The 25,545-nt window shown below is 39.5% G+C and overlaps 1 long non-coding RNA gene across 1 annotated transcript in view; it reads right to left on the bottom strand.

Annotated features, from left to right (window-relative positions):
* Positions 1-25,109, bottom strand: part of LOC112541863 (uncharacterized) — a 68,454-nt gene extending 43,345 nt beyond the window's left edge. Inside the window, exon 1 of the long non-coding RNA XR_003085811.2 lies at positions 24,867-25,109. This is a non-coding gene — a long non-coding RNA (uncharacterized LOC112541863). The remainder of the gene's footprint in view (positions 1-24,866) is intronic.
* Positions 25,110-25,545: the final 436 nt, after the last annotated feature.

Raw genomic sequence — 25,545 nt, forward strand, 5'->3', positions numbered from 1 at the left:
ACATGATGTAGGTGGTGAGGGATGCACAGACAGAGGCCACTGCTTGTCACTGTAATGCCATTGTTGTAACTTATGTTGGGGCACAAGGTTGATTACCGCAATGCACTCTGCTTGAGGATACTTTTGGATACTACCCTGAAACTGCAGTTGGTGCAAAATGCAGCTGTCCAAATCCTCATGAGTGAGAATAATTTGAGCCACATAACACCTAGACTGTAGGCTTTTAGTACATGTCCAGGTACAGTTCAAAGTGCTGATTTAAACCCTCAAAACCCTACATGTCTTGGATCTCAGAGACCCCCAGAACAGTCTTCTTTAGGTAGAATCAACCCAACAGTATGCTTGTCCTACTGAACATGTGGATAATTTCCCAGACATAGGGGGAGGGGTAGTGACCATTCAGAAAAAGCGTTTCTCTGCAATGAGTGCACCCTGGTTTAAATTTAATTTTATTGCTTTTATGGTATATTACTGTAAACTACCAAGAGTCATAAGATTTGGCAACATATAAGCATTCATTCCTTGAAGACTAGGCAGCTAGTTACAGGAAGATCAGGGTGGCTGCCATTTGGGAACTGGTGGATTGGTGGAGTGGGAAGAGTACAACTAGCTTGCATCCATGTGGCTGTCCTGTTAGAGAGGCTGGGAGTCACTAAGGTTAATTGGAGCCTGGTTGGGTGCTTCAATTTTGTTGTCATCTCCAAGGATATTTCTGAAGCCAGAGGCATAGCTAGGAAGATCTGCTGCCTATTGCAGCCACATATTAGAGGGAAAGTGTAGCTTTCTCTGGAAGAGGTATGAAGAATGGATGTGGACTCCCTTGGAGTAAGAATGCAGGGGAGAAATGGCATCTAGAAAGGGCCTAGTGGGAGTAGAACCTGGGGAGATAAGGAAGCACAAGGGAAGTTGCTGTTGGAACTGGTAGGTGGAAGACTAGGTGATGACTTCACACAAATCAAAACACAATTAAGAAAGTGGCTTAATCAACATAATTAGTATGATTTGCAGATGATATCCTGATGTGTATGATGTCACTTCCCCTTTTTTGGACACCCAGGGGGAGGAATGGAATTTAGTAGGATCCGGGTGTGCAGGTAAGAGTGACTCAGCTAGTTTGCTGGTCCTTCTGGTGGATGCTATAGGTGGAGTTTTAGCATGTTTTAGCATGTTGTGGCAGAAGAGGAATGTCAGCCCATTGACATAGGCCAGGTCAGGAAAGAGACTCTACAAGATTTACTGGAACTTTATTGATATAGGCTATAGTAACAGAATCTTGAAATACTGATTGTGTTTTCCCTCCCTTCCTCTTATATCAAAGAGGGTCAGAGAAGGGGCATCTTAAATTCTTTTCTCATGCTATCTTGTCTTCCCTGCTAACTCCCACTGCATACTTTCTCCAGGGTCATCTCTGTGATTCTCTACAGGAAGATGCCATTGCCCACAAGTGTGTTGATGGCAAGGGGAATATTTCCACAGTTTGGGAGATATTCAGCTGACTGGTCCAGGAGAAGGGGGATTGAGAACTTGGTACTTATCCCTTCTTTTAGCCCAAATGTCTCTTCCTAAGGTCTGGGAGGGCAGATTCCTGAGCACATTAGCCTCAGGCTGCTGTGATGAATGCCAGATCCCTGCCTAATAAGCTACATGAACATGTGTTACTAATTATGCAGTGTGCATAACTAAAATATGCTTGGACAAGGTTGGAGGAGTTGCTCTACCCAAGATTTACCCTCTTGAATTTCAGGTAGTTCAGCAGCCTGAAGGCAGAGGAGGAGAGTTGGTGATGATCCTATGGGAGACCTTTGGAGTGACCAAGAGCTGCTCTCTACAGGAGACTAGGTATGGTATGCTGATGATACTCAACTATACATCTCTACCCAGGGCCAAACTTGAGATGTAATAGATGCCAAGATTTGGAAGTTATGAGAAACTACATCAGACAAAATAGATCTACACTTAATGATAGTAAGATGGAGCCAATGTTCATTCAGAAATCATCTGGCTTTAAATCTACTTCCTGTTCACTCACTCCGGATGCTATTCCACTCCCACTGAAGGAGCAGACTTGGGAGTTCTCTTGGACTCATGGCTACTGCTGGACCAGCAAGTGGAGTCTGTGTCCAGGGGAGCCTTTGCCTTGCTGCAGCTCTTTCTGGTTTGGGAAACCTTACTTACACTGACTTGTCTTCTCAAGTTTAGGCTACTGGGGATTGCCTTTGACAACTATCCAAAAACTGCAGTTGGAACAGAATGAAGCCACCTGCTTGTCCCTTCAGCAGAGTATCTTTATCTTGTAGCCAGTAAGTTTCAGAGTACAGCTCAAAATGCATAAATATCGGATTATATTGCCTATAAATCCTTCAACGGATGGGCTCCTTCTTACCTGAGGGATCATCTTTTCTGCATCCCTTCCTCTAAGCTCAGAGAAGGTGCTTTCGAGTCCCTCTTCCAGAGAAGTCAGATGGGTATGAAACATTGTTACTGAATTGCTTGCTCATAGAGGCTCCCTTGCAGTCTGTCTTCAGGAATGAGTCCATAACCTTCCCTACCTTGGTAGTTGGGCGGCTAATAAATTCTAATAAATAATGCAGCAACAATGGTTTTATTTTGTCAGGCATTTGGGGCATAAGCACCTTACAGTGGTTTCCCCTCCCCCCCCCCGGATTTTTATTCTTCTGATTTGTGGGATTGTATGGGGTCCCTTGGAATGGGTTCTGTAGTTTTATGGGGTTGTGGATGGCTTCATTTGATTTTACACTGCTCAAAGCCTGGCAATTGAAGGCAGATAGGCAAAAAGCAAGCAAATCAATGGCACATGGATTACATTAGTCTTTGGAAAATAACCTTCCCTACCTTGGTATTCCCCAGAAGTGTTAGTCTACAATTCCTAGATAGTGTGGCCAATGCTGGGAGTTATAGACCGTCAGATTTCGAGGATACCAGGTTGGAACAGGAGCTAAGATTCTACCCTAACTTTTTTTTATTTTTAATGCCAATATTGAATTACATGCATCAAATCATAATTACTCTGTATTGATTATAATGCTATTTTAAATGCCTTGCCTTATATTATTATATATATTTTAGTAACATGCTGCATGTACTGTACAACCTCTGATATGAAGCACAATTCTAAAACCAGGTTTTTTTGGTGACTCCCCAGTCAACATGTTCAAACTGCCTAAAGGTTCAATCCTAAACACACTTAAGATGAAATAATTCCCACTGAACATAGTGGGATTTATTTCTGAGTGTCAAACCACTTTGATTAAAATAGCATGAACACTCCTGCCCTGCATTTTACAGGATCATTCTGGGGGGAAAAAACAGAACTTAACACAATTTTACAATTTATCTGAAAGATTAACATTAAGGAATATCACATCATGCAGAATGGGCAAAGCAAGATGTAATCAGTGAGAAAAAAAAACAAAGAAAAAATCAACATGGTCTTCTTTCTGACAATTGCTTTGTAGAAGATACAGCTTATTCTGAGATGAATGTGCATAACATTGTAGCCTATATTCATCTTAACTGAAAAACCAAAATAGGGAAAGTGTTGCTATATAGCAGGTATGTCAAGGTTTTGCGGAGCCTAAGACCTTGGATGTGTTCAAGCAGGAGCTAAACAGCCATCTATGCTTTAATTTGGATTCCTGCACTGAGCAATGGTTTGATCTGAGGGCCTAAACTCCATCCAGCTGTACGACTCCAGAAGTTCCTGGAGTTTCTGAGGACATGCTGGAGGCCACACTCCAAAAAGTAGGTGGGTCTAGTACAAAAAAAGAGATCAAGTCCACAACAAGAGCTAAATGTAATGTACAGTATACTGAACATAGATGAAATTCAGTTAAGCTAATGAAATGCTACTAATACAGTTATTTATTTAAACATTTATTTAAACAGTTTTTAAAAAGTTATAACCGAGCCCTATCCTAATGGAATCAGGAAGGTTAAGGACAGAAAAAAATAAAATAAGTGGAATATACAAGAATCAGACTAATACACATAATTCCTGTTATGACACCCCCAGTCAGTTCAAGCCAAGACACAATGTAAAAGTTCTTATTCACATTGCTTGTGAAATGCAAGGAGGACTAGGATATGTATCTCTGGTAGGAGAGTGTGCCAAGGAGGTCCACAGAGAAAGCCTGTCATCTCATCCATACGCCATGTATCTTACACTGAGTCCTCTCAATAGGACTTCTCTGGATGTCCAGTTTGGATGACCAGATTAAATTCTGACAAGGCATTGCCTGATGTTTCCTGATTCTGTGACATGTAGGTTTCCCAAAAGTAATGAACTGAGCCTAGAAGCCCACAGATGCCCTCCTAGTAACTCTGGCAGTTCAAGCGTTCACTGTTAGAATTATGGCATTGTCTCATCATGGCCCTGACCAATCTAGGGAGCAGTGCATACTCTTGACATGGTTTTCTCAGTTAGATAAGAGGGCAAGCTTTCACTGAAAGTTGAAACTGCTTGTTATTGTGGGATTAGTTCCAAACTCAGCATGGTCTGCTTATGAAACCCACACAGTTCTATCTAGCCCTCAAGAGATTTCTCACTGGTTCAGCAGGGTCTCCAGCTAATGCTCTGGTCAAGTCATGGAAAGCAACTTATTTACCATTGTTTATTTAAAATATGTATGTACCACAATGGACTTTAAAAAAGAAGGTTAAAAAGAATAACTTTGGTGATGGAGAAGACTCCTGAGAATATTGTGGACAGTCAAGAAAACAGACAAATGGATCATTGAACAAATCAACCCAGAGTTCTCACCTGAGGCATAAATGACCAGGGAAGAAGAGGACAACCAGCAGCAAGTTATAGTGGGAATGGGTGCACCATTGAAAGATCTGTAAGAGCAGGTTAGGGACACATTGTGATGGAAAAAATGTGGTCACTAGGAGTTAACAATGACTTGATGGCACATAATGAACCAATCAATCAATATATCACAAGACTGATGGATACCTTTGAATCCTATATTTTTATGTGCTTGTCTGTATGTGCAGAGTTGTGCTTCTTTTCCTGGCACTAATACTTCAATCACTTAACTATTCTTAATTTTTTATAACTATAGTAATATCACTGGAGCACCCAGTTCAACACATCACCTGTCATTCATTAATATTTGTACTGTTGCTCGATCCAAATAAACTGTATTATCTAGCAAGTGTGATCATTAAAAAAAAAAAAAACTCACATGAAGCTGGAAAAAAATGTCCAAACAATTTCTTCTACTTGATGTCTCACATTTTTACATAAAGGATTACAGGGTAATATACAATACACTGGGTTTCCAAACAATGTGTATGCTGGATACAAACCCACACGTCTTAAATCACTGACTACCAAGCTCTCAGCGGTTTAAAATCAAAATCAGAATTAAAATAATTAAAAATTGAACTAAACTATCAAGATATTAAATAAATTGTTCCTTCAGAACATGTTTTGGGACCAAATTCCATAGACAAAATATACAGGTATTCCCTGTTTAAGAACGAGTTCTGTTCCAAGGTCTGTCCTTAAGTTGAATTTGTATGTAAGCTGGAACAGTATTATTATATAATACTGTATAAGTAGTACTGTGTAATGAACTCAAACCATTGTGGTTTGAACCATTGTGTATTTAACTTGAATTTTGCTACAATAGGCTCTGTTCTTAACTACTGTATGGGTTGTCCTTAAACTGGGAGTTCTTAAATTGGGGACTACTTGTATAACCATAGTTCTAACATTTAATAAAGTTAGTTTCTTACCCGTAGAGGGTCAGAAATGGCCTCTTCCAGATCCTCCACCCTTGTGTTTCCTATGTCTGGTGCTTCCTAACATGTACCCAGAGTGAGCAAGTTATTCCTGTTTGGCCACTGCTAAGGCAATAATCAGTTGGGGAGATGACATTTAGGCTATCAAGGGAAAACCTCTTTCTTGGTTCCTGGGGACTCGATAGGCACATCCATGCAGTTTTCTTGGCAATAGTGTTGCCAAGAGCCTCCTGCCCTGAGACATGAATGCCAGCTTCCATGGTGAGATGTATGCTGAGACTCAAGGGAGAGAATAGATATGCTAAGAATGAAGAAAGACAAATTAGCTCATTGGTCCATGAAGGAGATTCTCTGTCAGCAAATCTGGAAAGCATAGGCAGGGGAAGACAATAAAAAAGCACAGTCTAATATAACTACTAATAATTAAACATAAAGAGGCTCTTCAGAAACAGTAAAGGAAATGTAGTTCCCAAACAGCAGTGGGAATAAAATCCCATCACAGAACTAGAAGCTATGTCATAAAGAAATCAAGCCTCAGTTTAAGTAATATTAAGTCTGGAGACTGAGTTGTTTTCTGATTAGATATAAATATTTAAATGATGGGTAGATAGGAAAACATCCAGATTAATTAAAGGGTCAAGGTTTTTTTCCCCAGGACGAACCTTCTGGCTGTAATCAATCAGGCACTTATTAACAGCCTTAATAAATTACTTAGAGCACACATGTTTGCCAATTATGGCTGCATTTCAGTAAATTCTTTGATAAAGAAGATTAAAAAATAAAACCAGAGACCACAAAATGATAGCAAGTAATTAGTAGGAAGACTTCTAAACCAAATTTAACTAGAAGGGAAAACTACAGTGTCAAAAAAAAAAAAAAACTGGTAGAAAATGATTTCAGAATATGAAGATGTGGTTGATGGATGGGGATCATCAATCTGGACTAAGATTTGGACTATGGTCCATCCATTGCTGACCACTTGTTTATAGTCTATAACTAGGCAGATTTATTGTAGCAGCTCCCTTCATCAGAAATGAAGAAATTGTCTTTTAACACATTTTTTAAAAAAGAGAAAAATATAAATTTATAGATTTTTTAAAATTTTTATTACAGCCCAGATACAATCAAAATATCTAATAGAAGTATTACATATCTATCAGGAGGAGGAGGAGGAGGAGGAGGTATAATGGAATCTAAAAATAATTAAGGATAGAGATACTAAAATAAATCAAAATAAACAACTATTATAAGAAATTCCAAACCTAAGTAATGGTGTGGCATATCTTACAGATAGTATCACAAAACTGGGCAACTTGGGAGAATATTTTTGAGTCCTTGTCTAAAAGAAGTAATGTTAAATAGAAATCACACTCCCGGCCTAGAAATTTCCTTAAGATCGGACATATAAGGGTCTGTCTAGAATCCTTATATAGAGAACAGTATAGTAGCATATGGCTTAGCATTTCTATCAAGCCATCACCACACGGGCATAACCGACAGTGCATAGGGGTACCCATAAAGCATCAGAAAGGACTGCTGAGAGCAAAGCATCCAACCTGGCTAAGGTGAAGGTCTTACAAAATTTCAGAATTGTAATGGATGATAAATAGGAGGCTGGAATGAACTCTTTTGGAAGAAAATGATAAATACTGGGGTGTAACACCTTTCTTAAATTTGTTTGGAGATCTATGTATATCCCAAATTTGTTGTTTAAGGGTGGTTAAGGGAAGGACTCTAGCATAATCGAAACCTAATGAGCACAGACTTTCCATAAAGAAGCCCAGCAAGTGAATTGTCTAGGGATTTTTAAAGCCATGATGATTTAAAACGATCTCTAAATACTAACAGGGCTAAATACTAATACTAAAGACTACCATATAAAGAGAAAAATATAAATTTATAGAGTTATTTTATCAGGAAGCTGAAAAATGAAACTGAATGAAACCTGAACATCACAGTTAGACTACAGCAACATGCTTTACCTAGGGCTGCCTTTGAAAACAAACTTAAAACTTTAATTAGTTAGAAATGTCTGCTAACCAATGGTAACAGATTTACCCATATGAATATAAAACCTGTGCTATGCCATCTACACTGGTTATCAATTTGTTTGCAGTTGCAAACAATCCAAACCCCTAGTTGTCAACCTTTAAAGCCCAATCTGGATTGGATTCTGAATAGATTAGAGACTGTATCTCCCTTCAAGATCTGGATTGACCTGAACTGTTTTGCAGGGTGGAATTACGGAGAGTTTCCACTCCATGTAAAGTTAAGGTAATGGGTCCAATGAGAACTATGGTTGTGCTACTGATTAGATATGTGCTAGGCATAATGATAGTAGCTTATCTTTCTGATAGATTATTAGTAGTTGATTGTTCCTGTTTTATTAAATGTATTTCTTTGTTATGTAAACTGCCTTGAATTCCATAGAAGCAGGCAGTCTATAAAACCATGCAATAAATAAAGAAGGAAAGAGATGTTTATCTGAGCTCATCCACATTTATCTCATTTGGTTTGGCTGTGAACATGTTGAAATTAGACCCAGTTTAAGTGAAGGACTTAGAGGATTCAAAGTTACCAGTTCACATCATTTGTGAGGAATTGTCCTCAAAGGAAGTAAGTTTAAAAAGTTCTATTGAAAAGGAAAAAGTTGGAGGCCCAGCAAGAGGAGGGATCACAAGATTAAGCGTGGTGGGTACAGCTGTGCCATAGAACCCATCGCCTTTTTTACATGTGTTGCAATGTACATATAAAAGGACTTCTATCACACAGTCTTACCTGCTGTCTTGATTTTTTAAAACCTTTCCTGTGGACACATCTGAGGCTCAGAGAAGTAATTGGCAGAATCTTGCCAGATCACTTCATTTGCCCTTTGCTCTGATGTCATAACAAATTCCCCCATAGTATCACCTCTCAAAATTGTTAACCTTATTTCACAACCTAAAAGTGCCAAAACACCTTAGAAGTGATCTGAACCTAGCAGAAATGCTAAAGGCCAATGTGGTTTGACAGGACCCAAGCCTATCATTCTTGTTCACATACAGGTAGTCCTCAGGTTACAAAGCAATTAGGACCAGAAACTCCATTGCTAAGTGACACGGTCATAAAGCACAATGTCACATGACTACGTCACTTAGAGATGGCAATTCTGGCAGTCCCGGTTACTGTTGTTAAATGAGGACCACACAGGTCATTAAGTGAGGACCTCAAATGATTATGGCCTCTGACTTCCTGCAGGCTTCCCCCCAAACTTTTCTTGTGGGAAGCCGGCAGGGAATGTTGGAAACTGTGATCATGTGACTGCGGCTCACTACAACGTCATAATCGTGAGCCAGGTGCTGGGCCCTGAGTGCCTGGACCACAGTTATGTGACCATGTGGATGCTACAACAGCCAGAACTCTAAGGAGCCCTTGTCAGCACCATTGTAACTTTGAATGGTCGCTGAATGAATTATCATAACCTGAGGATTACCTGTACCTTGAAGATGGAAGTAGATCCATAATAAACCCAACATCTGAGAAAGGATAGGAAAGGCCCAGCTTTCTTCTGCCCTCTCAGCTTGAGTGGCACCTTGACAGAAAAATTGTAGATTGGATAGTGCAGGTCAGCATCTTGGCAGAGGAGCTGTTACAGGTGCTCCCAGGTTCAGCTTATGGTCACTCACTCATACACACTCACAACAGTTGAGGCACACAGATCTTGTAAGTCCCCCTGGCTTTCTGCCTGGGTTTTCCAGATGGGTGTGGCTGCAACAGACAAGACACACAGCCCTTGGCAAGAGGTGGGAAGTAATTAGGGACACACACACACCTCACTTTCAACCGACCACTGAGGCGCAACAAGTTCTTTGTAATACACAGAGACCCAGTGAATTTAAAGTAACAGCAAAGAATTTACTGGCTATAATGTACATTATTTTATTATTATTATTATTACATTATTATTTTCTCATACATGCACATATTTTCTCATACATGCACATGCTCTTTCTCATACATGCACACATACTCATCCACACTTACCCACATCCTTCTCAACTAGGCTGCCAGGCACTAGCTAGAGGGACAGAAGCCACCAAGTCTGGATCCAAAGATGACTCAAGGAATGGGCAGGTTTCAGGGCCCTTTTTATCCCCAAAAGTTCTTGCTTTGTTGATTCACAAGACTGGCAGCTACTCTTGCCTTGTTAATTTACAAGTCTGGTAGCTGTTGATGGGATGGGGGGGGCGTATTCCATGTGCTCAGGCCCAACTTTCTTTGTCTGGTTCAGGTGACATTTTTTTCCTTTGTTTCCCTAATGACTTGTTTCCTTCTTATCTACCTCCTCAAAAGGATCTTTTAGACAAGATTTGTCCTCTCTGCTTACGTGCCTGCTTCATCTTTTAGTAATGGCAGCTTCAGCCTAGTCTCACAGAGCAAGGGAAGGATGATTAGCATTCTATCAGTACCTAATTCTTCACCAATAGAAAAAATTATCAGTTTCCATGAGAGATCCATTCTGTTGTCTTTACTGATTTAAAAGCAGTCTTTGCCTTGCTCTCCAGACATAGACTTTGGGAGAAATTGTCTGCTTCTCCTATTGACTGATGTGTTTTGCTGCTGATTGGAAAACTACACAAAAAACAGTGTCATGCAGACTTACTATGGTACCTCAAGGTACTTTTTACCTGTAATTCACATTCTCAAAGGGGTGAACCAGGGTTATATTTTGGTGCCTCTGATGAGGCTGCCTTCAGCCTTGGTTTCTTGCTAGCTGTTCACATATTGATTGATTGATTGATTGATTGATTGATTGATTGATTATGTGCCATCAAGTTGGTGTCGATTGTTAGTGAGCACATAGATTTTCTCCAGGAGGATCTGTCCCTAACCTGGTTCCTCAGGTCTTCCAATGGTGGACCCATTTCCACTGTAATGAGTCCATCTACCTTGCTGCTGGTCATCCTATTCTTCTCTTTCCTTCCACCATTCCCAGAACTCACATATCCATGAATCCATGAAAACATTCAAACCAAAAAATTTGTAAGTTGCTTTCCTGGTAGGTAGCTGAGAATATATGTTAATTTAGATTCTTATAGAACATAGTTCGCAAAGGAAAAGATGGACAATATATGTCTTGGTATCAGTATCAAATTCCCCACTGGCATTAGACATGGAGTTTTAAAACAACCTCAGAGAAGGATAAGCACATGCGTGATTATTATTAACTAGAGCTGAAAGTTGGAATTAATAATAAATAGTTAGATAATCTCACTTGTACTTCTGAAATCATGTCCTACCTGAAGAGGAAGGAGTCATTGTTTTCAGTGGAATGTGAAACAATTAGGTGAGTGCTAATCGTACTTGTACAGCTTGAGGCTGAAGAAATGAAACTTCTTTTGCTGTGTTTTAGTGGTAGTTTGAATAAACTGAGGAGGGAAAAAAACTGGAGTGCAGGTTTGCATTATCACTTTCAGTCAAATCTTTCAAACCCTGAGATGGACCTCCATGTTAACAGCTCTTCTCTTTAATTTTAATATTAACCTGCCCAAGGCTTGATAAAAGGTGATTTTAACCTCCCCACATTAAGCAGTAGTTCTCTTTCTGGTTTTTCATATGCTCTCTATGCAGCAATCTCCTCCCTGTCATTAGTGGGATTGAGAAGGGGCCTTCTCAACTAGTCATCAGTTAGAAATGAAAGTGGTTGTCTTCTCCACTGTTAGCCAGTGGAATTAATGGCTTTTGCACTGCTGTATTATTTCAATCTTTAATCATATCCTCCCTGTTACCTAAAGCAAGAAGCACTGTATGTTATTCATACATTTTGGCCCATTGTATTTATTGTAATTTAAAAGAGCTACATTGTTGGGTGAACGTTTGTCAGTATCAGTTAATGCATTACAATTAGTTGTGTTTGGGCTGTGTGTGATTCTTCAATTATTTCTACTAGAACACAGCACTTCCAAGCCTTGGCAACCTGGAACCGACAGCACAGGGATGTCATCACCAGAGTCCATAAACTTTCAAATGCAGTTCTGAGCTTTGCCAGCCATAATGGCAATAACCACATTCCTGCTGCAACAGAAAACATTCAGAGCTCAGGTCATTAGCCACCTGCTGTGAGATAAGCAGACTTGTTGTTACTGTGGCTTAACCTCTGTGGAGGCAGCCCAGCCTAAATTTTTGAGACCTGTGCTGTGAGTTTCTCACTATATATCAAATTCCCTTCTAAGACTGGAGTCTGGTCAAGTTCCCCTGAAGACTCCTGTGTGGATTTGTCATTTGAAGTATTGTATTAAATTGCTTGAATTTGCAGGACAACTTTATGTTCTCATGGAAGACATATACAGCCTTTCCCTCATTCACTGGGGCCAAGATGGAAGCTGATACTGGTATGATGAATTTGGCATGGAACCTCAATTGCATTGTAGTTTATTTTATGTCTTCTGTATTGTTAGCCTCCCAGAGTCACTAGGCTGAGATGGATGGCCTAAATAAATAAATAAATCCACCCACCCATCCATCCTGGACTATCTGACTTTGCTCAGTACTGAAAAAAAACTTGTTCTGGCTGAAATAAAGGATCCTCACTTAGCAGTGATATCAAGCATGACCTAAGCAAAACCCCATTACTGTACGGGGAGGATTTGTTTGGGAGACAATTCTCTCATCCGGCATGTTTAGCAAACATCTCTTATCTGTGCCTCAGGAAAAAATTTACCGTCACTCACTATACAGTTGTTATTTATATTTATTATAGTTGCCCACTCCAAAAGACTCTTTGTTGTTTGCCATCTTTGTTAGAAGGGAGATTCAGTAACAAAGCTGTACAAAGGAGTTGTTTGTCCCTGTACACTGGCACATATAGAAAGACTCTTCCATGTACTTCTGTGCTGTCCTTTCTATTCAGTTCAATTGACATCTCTATTTAATATCTAATTGTTTAACAAACTCGGTAACACTGATCCTTTCTATGTGCCTTTCTGTCTATAAACTGGTTATGTTTTTTGCTTCTTCGTTTTTTCAATATGTCTGTTTTGGAATTGGAGCACAACATTGAATAAAAATTTGCTTTCTATCTAATTCATAGTCCCTATTTATTTTATAACAATGAAAGAAGAATAATGGCCCTACATTCCATGAAGCAGAATAAAAAGTTCTATTTCAAATTCAGCCCTTTGGTCCATCTAGTTCAGCAAAACTACTGGTAACAATCCTCCAGATTTTAAATAGAGATTTGCCTTGGCTCTGTTACAAGATGCTAGGGATTCAATCTAGTGTTTATTCATTTGTTTGCAATGTCTGGTCCTTACCACAGAACTTGGGCTCTTCTATGCTGGAAAGACCTGCTTTATTAAAATGCTGCCAGTGAAGGACACTTCATGGCTATTCATTTGGAAAGAGGAGTGTGGAATAGCTCTAGCATACACCTTTGCCAGAACAAGTCCAATCCAAACATAGGCCTAGGGCTCATCCACACATCCCACTTGCCCCAGTGCAAAGACGCCCCTATAACCATTTGTCAAGGACATGAACACACAACATCATCCTCAACCTGCCTCTGGCTCACCAAGAGGACTGCTTTGACTGTGTTTACTTGCTCTGCTTCAAAAGTGGCATTTTCTGCCAGTAAGCAATGCCGTGTAGTCTGCCTGCAGAGTTTCATTTCCTTGTAGCTGATACTGGTATACCAATGACCAGCATACATTGTTGTAGCACACTCCTTCTCCAGTCACTGGCAGCTGCCATGTTTCTTGGGTTGCTGGATTGCATGTCTTCCTTCAGGAGGAACTTTTTCACAAAAGTTTGTCCATGTTTTGTTTTGGGAGGCATGCTTCAGGCCTTACAAGGATTCTTTATATATCTGAAAACACTGGAGTTCTGGAAGAAGGAAGATGGGCAAAAAGAAACATGTCTTCTTGGCACATATGGCCTCTGGGGTTTGGTGGCTAAAAACAGAATGTTACATCCTGTCAGTCTGCAAAAGATTTCTAGCCAGGGTAATTAATGCCCTTAGTAGGGAGAATAGTAGAAATACCTACACACATGCAGTAATGAGTAAAGAAAGAGTTAAGCTAGTAATGACCAGCAGGGAAAGAGCTATACTAGTGATATATGACTACAAACATAAATCAGATCTACACATTACTGTTTTACTGCTGTTTATCAGAAGGGAGAGAGGGAGGCAGGAGAATCCAGCAGAAATTGGTAAATGCTGCTTGACTTTAAAAAATCTACAACCTACCAAAGGTTGTGGGCACACTTGGTGTTAGTAGGTGGGTCTAGGAAGATTCCACCACTGAAACCTTTCACACTTCTACTGAATTATCTAAAGCAGTTTGTCATCCTTGGGATCTTTAAGATGTGTGGACTTCAAAATGTATGGACTTTAAAATGGACCTTAAGATGGACTTTAAGGTGGACTTTAAACTTTAAGATGTATGGATGAGAAGACAGCAACAGACAGCAAATGCCACCTCTGCAAAGAAGCTGAAGAAACAATAGACCACCTAATTAGCTGCTGCAAGAAGATTGCACAGACTGACTATAATAGGCAAGGGCATCACATAGTAGCAACAACGGTGCATTGGAATATCTGCAAGAAATACCATTTGCCTGCAGGCAAGAACTGGTGGGACCACAAAACAGACAAAATAATAGAAAATGAAGAAGCTAAAGTGCTCTGGGACTTTAGAATTTAAACAGACAAGTATCTGCCACATAACACCCCAGACTTAACAATTGTTGATAAGAAAGACAAAAAAGTCTGGATAGTGGCAATACCTGGAGACAGCAGAAGAGAAGAGAAAGAACTGGAGAAAATCACAAAACGTAAAGACCTGCAAATAGAAGTAGAAAGACTACGGCAAAAGAACGTAAAGATAGTAACAATAGGTGCCTTAGGTGCAAACCCAAAACATCTGGCACAGCATTTGAACACCATCAGCACTGACAAAATCACCATCATCAATTGCAAAAGGCACCTTTACTTGGAACAGCTTACATTTTGTGACAATACTTTAACACCTTCAAACAACATCTGCCTATGTCAGGTCCTTGGGAAGGACTTGATAGGTGGATACAAATGCCAAATCCAGTCTAAACATCTGGCTGACTGTGCAATCAACAATAATTTATACTCCCATGTTATGATAATTTACTATAACAAAAATATTGTGCAAGTTATGATTAGAAACGGGGTTGCAAACTATGATTTGGCCTAATGAGTTTGGAAAAATTCAGGCTTTTGAAAGACACTTTACATTTCCCCTCAAGTGAAACATTAAGCACTACCCAGAATTTTGATATATAAAGTAATAAAACTTATTGGAACTGGGGACTCGTAGGAACTTTGATAAGACCCAAGACATGTTTCTATTTAATGTTTTAGGCAATTCCATTTTTATTTAAAGATAAGATGCTTTTGAAATGAGCAAAAAATAATTGCAAAGTATGATCAGAAAGAATAGTGAAGGGTTAGAACATAGGCTGTTTCCAAACACTCTTTGCAATTTCAGAAAGTGCATGGGGGACAGGGGAGAAAAGTACACATAAAGGATGCTTGTTTTGCCTCACTCTGAGATTAATTGGGAAGAGCAGGCAGCCCACAGATGTTGCCTGGCCACAGAACTTTGTTTCACTCTAGACAGTAGATGATTGCTCTGCCTTCCTTACTTCCTTCCCTCTCTCCCTCCTTCCTTCCCTCCCTCTCTCTCTCTCCCTCCCTCTCTTCCTAGATATTGTTTTCCTAACAATACCGTCTTGCGGAGGAGGTAAAAAAATCAAGATGGCAGCTATGCCCATGTGATCAAAGCCCTGCTCCCTTTTTGCATTCATCAAATGCAAAGCATGTAAAAATGGGGCTTTGATTGCACAACTTTGGCTCCCACCTTGACTTTTTTGACTCCCTTTGTGGACTCCCCTGCATATAGTGTAAGTAGACCGAACAACAATTTCAGAATTAAGATTATTTTATTCTTATATTAAGGAATTACTTTTACCTTTGTTTTTTCCTTAACTGTAAAAAGAATGGCCAGGGACATCAACCATGGAGGAATACGTTTATCTAAAAGAAAACAGCTTCAGATAAATAGCAAGTATTTTTAACTTGTATTTAACAGTGTAGGCCCAATCTGGCTAAAGTTAAGAACAACCATATGATTTCAGCAGGAGGAAGGAGTAAATGCTTAATTGTTCTCCACTAAAACTGCTGGGACATTATAGTTTTAACAGATGATTTTGTCTGTTCACCACACACACATTTAACAGTTTGGCTTTATTCACCCAATCCAGCCTTGGACTCCTGAGAGCAAAGCTTCCCATGCTAAAATTTGTTCTGAAGTGCTGAGAGGTAACTTTTAACCTCTGACTGTAAGGAAAAAAAGGGAGGGGGGGAAGGAGGTCTGTGATCTTTCCTAGTTGGATTATATTAGCACAAACCAAGGTTGGGCTTTTTATGTGTGAGATGTTCCATCTAGCAACTGAGCCAATATTTTGTCTGTACTGTATATGACCGCATGATTATTCCTCAGTCTTTCTCATAAGGAAAGGAAATGTTTTCAAGTCATAAGAACCAATTGAAGTTCTACATTTGTCTTTCTTTGGTGGCCAAACAGACTTTTGCCTCCTGGGTGTTCTTTAGAAACTAGTGGAAGTACAAAAAAGCTTTATACCATTATAGGTTTGTTAGCCTTTAAGGGCTACAACTTTCCTTGCGGGGGTTTTGGGTCTTATTTTTCTTCCTTTCTCTTGCTGCTAAAGAAGCTAATACAGCACCCCCTTTGAAAATAAATCTGTTCCTGTTTTCTTAGAAATAATTGCATTTTTTAAAAAAAAATCATGTGAAAATGCTTTTCAACTGAAGAGATACTGCTCATAGCTCCATTGAATGTTCCACCTGAACATAGCTATTCTAATGGCAAATGCTCATTGTATGAAGCCAAGTCCATCTGGAAGAGTTAGAGCAGTGTTTCTCAACCTTGGGAACTTTAAGATGTGTGGACGTCAACTCCCAGAATTCCCCAGCTGGCTGGGGAATTCTGGGAGTTGCCGTCCACACATCTTAAAGTTCCCAGGTTGAGAAACACTGAGTTAGAGAATCCTTTGGACCCTTCAGCTTTGTGCATTTGTGATGAAAGATCAAAGCCAGGCTTTTCAGTCTAGCAGCTTCTGTCAAGAGATGTCCATTTCCTCAAGACAGTGATTGAACCACCTACAAGGTTTCCCATGCTAAAATGTGTTCTGAAGTGCTGAGAGGTAACTTTTAACCTCTGACTGTGAGAAAAAAAAGGGAGGGAGGGAGGGAGGGAGGTCTGTGATCCCACCCCAAATATAGTTCACTCAAAGTTGGTAATACTTCAACGCCTATTTGTTTTTCATATTGATAGCCAATGGATAGTTATTTGCCATTTCATTCCCTAACAGTCCAAGAAAATGTAGTGGAAAAGGTGCCAGCACTCTAGGTATGATGTATTCACTAAACTTATCCTTTATCTATAACTCTGTTTTACAGTACTCAGATCTGATTACAACCTAGCCTAAAAGAAACACAATCATCTTCCAAGTGAGCTTAAGAAAATGCAGCATATATTTACCGATCAAATACTGGGGAGTTCCTGAACTCATAACAATGAGTAAGCATCACATTGTTCTCTTTCAAAGCCCACAAGCAGAAGTATCCTCAAGATATGGTCAAAAAAGTCAAGATGGTGGGAGGTCAAAAACAGGCAGAGCTTTGATTGCACTATCACAGCTGACAACATGACTGTTTCTTAAACGTATCCTCAGATATCTCATAACCATGAATTTCCTCCAAGTTTTTTTTCCAGTTCAAACGACTTCTGTGTGAAAGTAATAGTGTGCCAGGGGCCGAAGCTGACAATTTTCATGAATGTATTTATATCTCAGTTTTTTGTTTGTTATTTGGAAAAATATGTTGGGAACTTTGTAGAGCTGCAAAAGAGGTGATGGAAATAAACTCCCAACCTCATATTCAGCTGTCTCTACTCCATCACTACATCCACTCAAGTACAGTACAGATTGTCCCCGGGTTAAGAACTACTGGGTTACAGATGACCCATAGTTAAGAACAGAGCCTACTGTAGCAAGATTTGAGTTAAATATACAATGTTTCAAGTTAAATACACAATGGTTCAAGTTAATTACACAATGCTGCTTATACAGTATTATACAATAATACTGTTCTGGCTTGCATACAAATTTGACTTAAGGACAGACCTTGGGAATGGAACTTGTTCTTAAACTGGGGGCTACCTGTATCATGTACAAGCTCTGGTTTGCCATCCTAAATGTTAGATTTGGAGGAACCCTTTGACCTCTGAAACAGACGCCTGAGCTTCTGCTGTGGTCCAATCTGACTCAGATTTAACTAAGCTGTTTTCTGAGTTGAAAAGATATAAACTTGTAGGGGGAGGCTTATTCTAAAACATGGGTCACCATAGTGGAACAAAATAAATTATTTCTTCACATCATTTCTACGCAACTTAATGAGATTTTTTTTTAAGATCTGACAATGAATCGGGTATTTCATTTAAAACACCAGATGAGGAATTTTATTGATATATTTATCTGCATCAGCAAGTAGTTCCATAAGTAGTTGTTATTTGTTCAGTGAGTAGTTCTGCTCTGGGTGTGCATTTTCCACATCGTACATTTATACATCACAATAGTTAATATTCAAGAGCTCAATTGAAATGCGTGATGATTAGAACAGAACATACTTGTGGGGCAAGAAAATGATCTTTCGAAGGAGGAGGAGGAGGAGGAGGAGGAGGAGGAATGATTTTGTTTTCAAAGATATTCTGCCTCGTGCATGATCACCCTACTCTCATGACAGCAAAGAGATATTTTGTGGGCTGTTGAAATAAATGAGTCATAGGCTGGGGAGAAGAGGGTTTGTGGGCTAAAAAGAATGAGAACTGCATCTGCGTTGTGAATGGTGGTAATGGAAAATTACTTCAAACATTTCCATATGAAATTGACCCCATCAGCTGTTCAGAAAAGGAAGTTGGTAGCTAGATATAGAATGGCTAAAAGCTGATTAGCTTTTAAAAACATGCTGATGCCTGCAACTCCAGCTGTATCTATAGCCATCAGGTCCTTTCTGAGCAGCAGTTGGGGGGAAGTGTCTAACATGGGGAAGAGGAATATGGAATTCATGAAGTAGTAAACAGAGTGGGGCTGATTCACTTTTCATTTGTCCAAAACGAAAGCTGAAAGCTCAAAAAGGAAATCAAAGGACACATTATATATATACATTGGAGGGGAGAAGTTTATCTATCTTTAGTGGCATGCAGGAGTGTCCAAAGGATATGGCCAAAAAAGTCAAAATCGTAGCCACAATGGTGCAATCAAAGCTCCACCTGTTTTTTTATGTGTAAAATAATAAAAGTTTTAAAATGGTGGCTCCAGTCTGATCAAGAAAGTCAAAGCAACAATAGCAATGGGCTGTGTGGCCTAAAGGACCTGTTTTTGAAGGTCAGGTCAGTTGCTGGAAAATAATCTACAGCTGGGTGAAATTACTGGTTTGGTTGAGAGATTTACTCTGTGATGCAGCAGGTTATGGGTGGAAAGTGGGAAGATGGTATGGGCAGGAACCCATGTCACTGACAAAAGGCTCTAAACTACAGTCTGGCAGTTCTGAGTTCTTCCTAGCATGTCTGGTTAAACACAACAGTGTTAGCGTATCATCCATCCCATTGTTCAGCAATTTGTCTTCCTTAATTAGGGGTGATCTCTGATTGGCAATGGATTATCCTAGACTTCTTGTTCTGGAGAACTTAAATATTGAGGGCACTCACTCTGGAGTGTTTTAGGATTTCATGTCCAGCACAGCAACCGTGGATCTGTCCCAAGTTGTACCTGCTTCCGTGCATGCAGCACAGCTCACAATGTAAACTGTTCTGCTAGATCTTGTGAACTGAAGTACTGGTTATAACATTATTTTCAAAGACATATCACTCTCTGATAAGTTTGACATTGATGGCAGCTATAAACCTCTGCAGGAGTGGAGGACCAGCTAAAATGGTTCAGTATAGCCAAACTGCAAAACAGAGAGAGATCCTGGGGGGTTAACATGATCTCTTAATTTAACCTTAGTTTGCCAGCCAGCTGAGAGCAAGGAAGTACACTGGCAGACAAGTTGGACCACAAGTAGAGGGACAGCTTGTTTAAAAAATACAATTCTCCCAAATCTTTCAGTACCTTTCAGTACTATTGACATGGTATCTTTCTAGGTCATCTGCTGGGGTTGACCTTGGGGACATTGTTTTGCAGTAGTTCCAGTCCTTCCATTTTGGAGGTATCCAGAAAGTGGTGCTGGTGGACTACTGTTTGTCATCTATGGTGTCCCACAGGGTTTTGCTTCTCTTCTGTGCTATTTAATGCCTACGTGAAATTGCTAGATGATGACACTGAGCTCTCTTGTTCCTTACCATCCAATTCCAAGGATACTTCCTGGGAAAGCACCTTTGACTTGGTAATGGGTTTGACAAGGAATAACAAGTGGGAACTAAACCCTGACAAGGCAGAAGTACTCCAGAATGGGTGAGAAGAAACGCATTGAGGTGAAACCTGTTTTAAATGATGTTGTCCACCCCCAACCCCAAAAGAGCAGGTTTGCAGTCTGGGAGCGATCCTTTGCTCCTAGTGGTCACTGGATTTGCAGCAAGTAACCTTCTGAACCAGTTGGAACTAACAATAGGTACCTCATCCTGTCTCACCTGCTAAGATCCCGCCACTTTACATGGGGCTGCCCTTGAAAAGAGTCTGGAAATTCAGCTGGTACTAAATGTGATGGTTAGCCTGCTAACGAAACCAAGGTACAAGGATCCTACAATGCCTGCCATGAAAGATCTGTACAGGTCACCAGCTGCTTACTGGGCACAGTTTAAAGTGTTGGTGTTGCCTTTTAAAACCCTAAATGGCTTACAGCCTGATGATGAGAGGGACTGGTTCTCCTGCTATAAACCTACCAAGTTACTTACATCAGTAGGAGAAGTCCTTGTATAAAGAGAAGAGTAGGATATAAATTAAATAAAATTGCTTTGGTTATTCCCTGCAGTGACACAAACATGGAATCAGGGCCAGTGTATTTAAGATCATGTTCCCTGCCTTTGAATATATATGACTGTGATGGGATGCAGAGATACATGACACCTGCAGTAACCCTAAACCCAGTTTTCCACTGATTTAATTATACATTAAAATATAATATGCATTAAAAAGAAAGAGACACACAAGCACTGAGAATTATAATGAACCACATGGACCTTTTAACCTTCCCACCCATCCCCAAATGCAAGACTGGCAGTCTTTTTAAAATAACTGTGTTTAGGATTTGGGTAGGAGCAAGGAGATATATGGGTTCCCTAATAGTAACAATTGCCACTGAGGACATGCTGTGAAAATTCAGAATGAGAAGGGTGACTGTGGAGCACAGATTATTGAACTTTAATTTTTAAATGAGCTTAGACATCTGTGAAATTTAAACCCCACAGCCAACAATTTATGTGACACCGTGTTAAAAAGGGAACAAAGCTTTGACATGCAAATTCTGAATCTTACATTGCACCAGAGCAGCTAACCTTGTGAACAACCTTCATGCACACACTCACACTCACTCCACACACACACTCTTCTGCCTGATGCCTCCCATATGGATCTATTCCTCCTCTCCCCTTTCTAATTAAATAGGCAGGACTTCTTAGTTCATTTTCTACCAAGACTGATAAAAACGTAGGCGAGGCCTGTTATTAACCTCCCGCATACTTTTATCATTCATATTTTCTCCTTTGAGATAAGCAGCTACATTGTATGAATTGATCTTTGCAAACAGGATGTTATTACGCATGCACGCGCGCACGCACACGCACACACATAGATGGCATTGCAAATGTCAGCCTATTACTGATTCATTAAAGTCAGGTTGTGATATTTCTGAATTTGATGTTATTAACCTTCTGTAGAGTTAACAGTCATAGATTAGACATTTATTCATTTCCAGACTTCTGTTTATTCTTCAGTATAGGCTTATATACTCATAAAAATGAGGTTACATTAGATAAACTTTGCACTTAGTATTAACAAGGGTAAGGCAGTCACATTTTTATGTGAGAAAGAGCTTTAAACAGATGCAACTATTCTGATTTTAAAACTTGATGATTGCTACTGAAAAGAATGGCAGTCTTAATTGATGACAAGTCTCTGTCACCCAAATGAACATGTGTCATATAATTATTCCATTCTAAATAAAAATCCCTAAAGATTATTTTTTAAATCATATCATCACTGATTCATCCATTCCTAATTTTAATTTAAATAACATCATACAAGTTGCATTAAATATATTTTTCTGAAGACTGTGACAGCAAATGATGCAGACTTTAAAGTGGAAAAATTACTTGCAACTCAGAGACACCAAATGATCAAGGAACAAATCTGTAATTTGCTATTACAAATTCAATTGGTGCAATTAAATGATTCATTTATTGATTCTTGCTGCCCAAATCATTGTAGAATATCAACTTTCTATTTTTTTTCCAAAAAAAATAAGGTCTTCCCATCCAATGGCTGGTGTGGGTCTTCCGGGCTGTGTGGCCGTGTTCTTGAAGTTTTGTTTCCTAACGTTTCGCCAGCGAAACGTTAGGAAACAAAACTTCAAGAACACAGCCACACAGCCCGGAAGACCCACACCAGCCATCGTATGCCGGCCGTGAAAGCCTTCGACAATACATCTTCCCATCCACTTGCTACTTTCTGTGGAGAGATATTGAGTTCTGGTTTTTTGATTATCAGATTTTGATTTTCTTGGGCAGAGCAGCCAGATATTTTTGTAAGTAACCAAGTATAACTCTCCTAATATGCTGTTACATGTATATTTATCAGAATAATGGCACCAGATGGGACCAATAAGTTATCAGTTTTGACCTAACTCTCAATGACAACAATTTCCATCATTTTCAAAAATGGCAAAAAGGATGGAGAGGTAGGATATACAGTAATGATTTTTATCAGAAAGGGACAAGAAGTGAAAATAGTTTGCAAGGGATGGTTGGAAGCAGGCAGAAAGTTCCAAAGGCTTAGTTGGGGAAATTAAGATGAAAACTGTAAAAGTCTACATAGAACTAAGCCCTGTCAATCTCAATGGGACTCCTCCTATGCAGATGGACTGGAAAAATGTGGCATTTTGCAGCATTAGTTTTTCTTCACGTTGCTGGGTTCATCTCACAAAGTTTTGGCTGAATCAGGGTAACTCTCCAGCTCTGATTTCAAGGTTGGTTCTTACTGGTTTGGCATAGATTAATCTAAGGGAAGGGAGGGGGGAAGGGAGAGAGGGAGATATCTATGGATAAGGGATGCTTACCCATCCAATGAACTAAATTGGAGTCCAGTTTCCCAGCTTATCTTGATGCAATACAGACCTCTGGCCTCAGGATTTCACATTTGTTTTTACTTGCTTCAGTATTGCTAAGAGGAATTTGGAAGTAAGCCAGAAGCTGTCAGCTTGAAGGTTGCATGAACACGATAAGCACACCTAGGGCTGAATAAGTTTATTCAGAACAACTCCTCATGGGTCATGGGTTGTTCTTACCCGCCCTGATATTGCATGGGGTAAGACTATCACCTGTTTCTGCCATATGCCACTGGCACCAGGGTAGCCCATTGGAAAATAGAGAACCTGTGGAGTTTCAGATGCTGCCAAACTGTAGCTCCCAGCGTCTCAGTTAGGTGAAGGTGTTAGAAACTGAAGTTCAGAAAGAGTTTCACAATCCAGGTCTAGATCTGGTTGTAGTTCTTCCATCATGGCTAATGCTATCAAGTTCTTCTCAGTTAAGCCCCAGGCCAGCTATGAAAATCAGATTTTCATAGAATAGAGAGGCAAAAAGTAAATCCATTGTGTGGACACTATAGGAGGAGAGACATGTTAGCTTATGGTAGCAAAAAATCAGGAGTTTGGTACCACCTTTTCCAACTAACAAATTTTACTGAAAGCCACATGCTTATACCTTTGACTAAATTTTTTTTGTCAGAAAAGGTGCTGCCAGACTCCTTCCGGTTGATATGGGTGATGGATATGGCAAAAGTCTTTGCCAGAGATACATAACTTTAAGCTTCACAACTGCATGTGAACACCACTACTATTAAGATCTTGGATCTGGCTTCTAGAGCTCTTCCCCAAACTGCCAGTTTTGCAAATTGCCATTTTTAATGTAGTAGATGGACAACCTCCCTCTATCATATACATGGAGAACAACCGATTAAATGAAGTCAAAGAGTTTTTGTCCTAATCACAGTTGTATTTTGGAATGCAATCCTTGCCCTCTCCCAAAATTATTCAGCCCAGGGCTATGTCATAGGCTAATACAATCCTATAATGTATTCAAAAGCACAATCCTTTGCCTACTGTAATTATTCTGAAATGAGCTCCATTGCATTAGTGAGGTTCCCTTGAAGCCAATGTGGCTAGCACACTTTAAGCACTCTAATATGTTACATAACTGTTAAGTATTTATCAATTACAATAGCTAGAACAAGAGTTGCCCAAGTTGATGAATTCCATTTATCAATGTACATATTTTCAAATCTTCTCTCCACTCAGTGAATATATTATAAAATATACGTATATTATGTTACATGTTTTCAATTTGTATACTCCACAGAGAACCTAAGTGGCTCAGCAGTCTAGAAATGTGATCAACCAATCAAGCAAACCAAAAGAAAAAAAAAATGAGTTAAATCAATCCTGGTTACAAAATAGATAAACATTCATATACTAAGATAAGACAGTATCACTACAGATCAGTACAAGTTTAATCTGTTATGTAAGGGCAAGAGAGAAAGGAGTCAACCAAACTTCTTGAGAAGGATTTCCCTATACATAGGATTCTCATCTTAGAAGCAGAACACACTCCAGTGCCACAGATGATGACATTGGGCAAGTTCATATGGGAGACAGAAGGCTGCTCAAAAGATTTTTTTTTTTTTTACAGCATTACATTACCCATGTTCTCCTTTCATTATCACCTAAATGCCAAACAATGATAAGTCCAAGCAAAAGTTCATGTGGAGTCAGATGTATTTTTAAAAAATCCACTAACCTTTTATTCTGGCTATCCCTTCATTGCGATTTGAAGGTCATATTTTCCAGCTAAGCTCTGTGCTACTCTTTTCATGTTTATATTTGTACTACACATTGATTCTGTAAAAACCAAACTGGAAATCTCTGGAGAGCACACGTCTTGTGAGTTACGCAGCTTTTGCAGCTTGTGCTAGCTATGAAGCCAGAAACAAAAATGGCTTGTCTCCCGGAAGACTGCTGCAATCACCAATGCTGTTGATTGTGGCCCTGGTGACACACCAGAAAACAAAGCTGTAATGAGTCTGTGTCCAATGGACTACTACTGAAAACAAAGAGAAGGACTGCAGGGAGGAAAGTTTGAGAGGGGAAGGGGAGGAGTGAGAAAAATCCATTAAAATACACCAACACACAAACATGAAAGAATGACTTGCAAGTTGGTGTAATGGAAGAGATTTATGAACCTACCAGGAAAGGTGTATTACAATTAAACTATAAGTAATACCCTAAATTACAAGTAAATATCCAGCAAAAAAGTTGTCAAAGGTAAAACACCATCTATTTTTGATAATTACATTGTAAACATCTCTCACTATATTGCATTGCTGAGCTGAAATCTACTGGATATGCTTAGTATGCGAGAGACTATGCTATACATATACAGTGGTATCTTACTATTTGTGATTGCACCTGAATTAGGA

Source organism: Python bivittatus, unplaced genomic scaffold, assembly GCF_059951505.1.
Source record: "Python bivittatus isolate LINGU-HERP-01145 unplaced genomic scaffold, Pbiv_v1 ctg000060_np1212, whole genome shotgun sequence".
NCBI lineage: Eukaryota > Metazoa > Chordata > Lepidosauria > Squamata > Pythonidae > Python > Python bivittatus.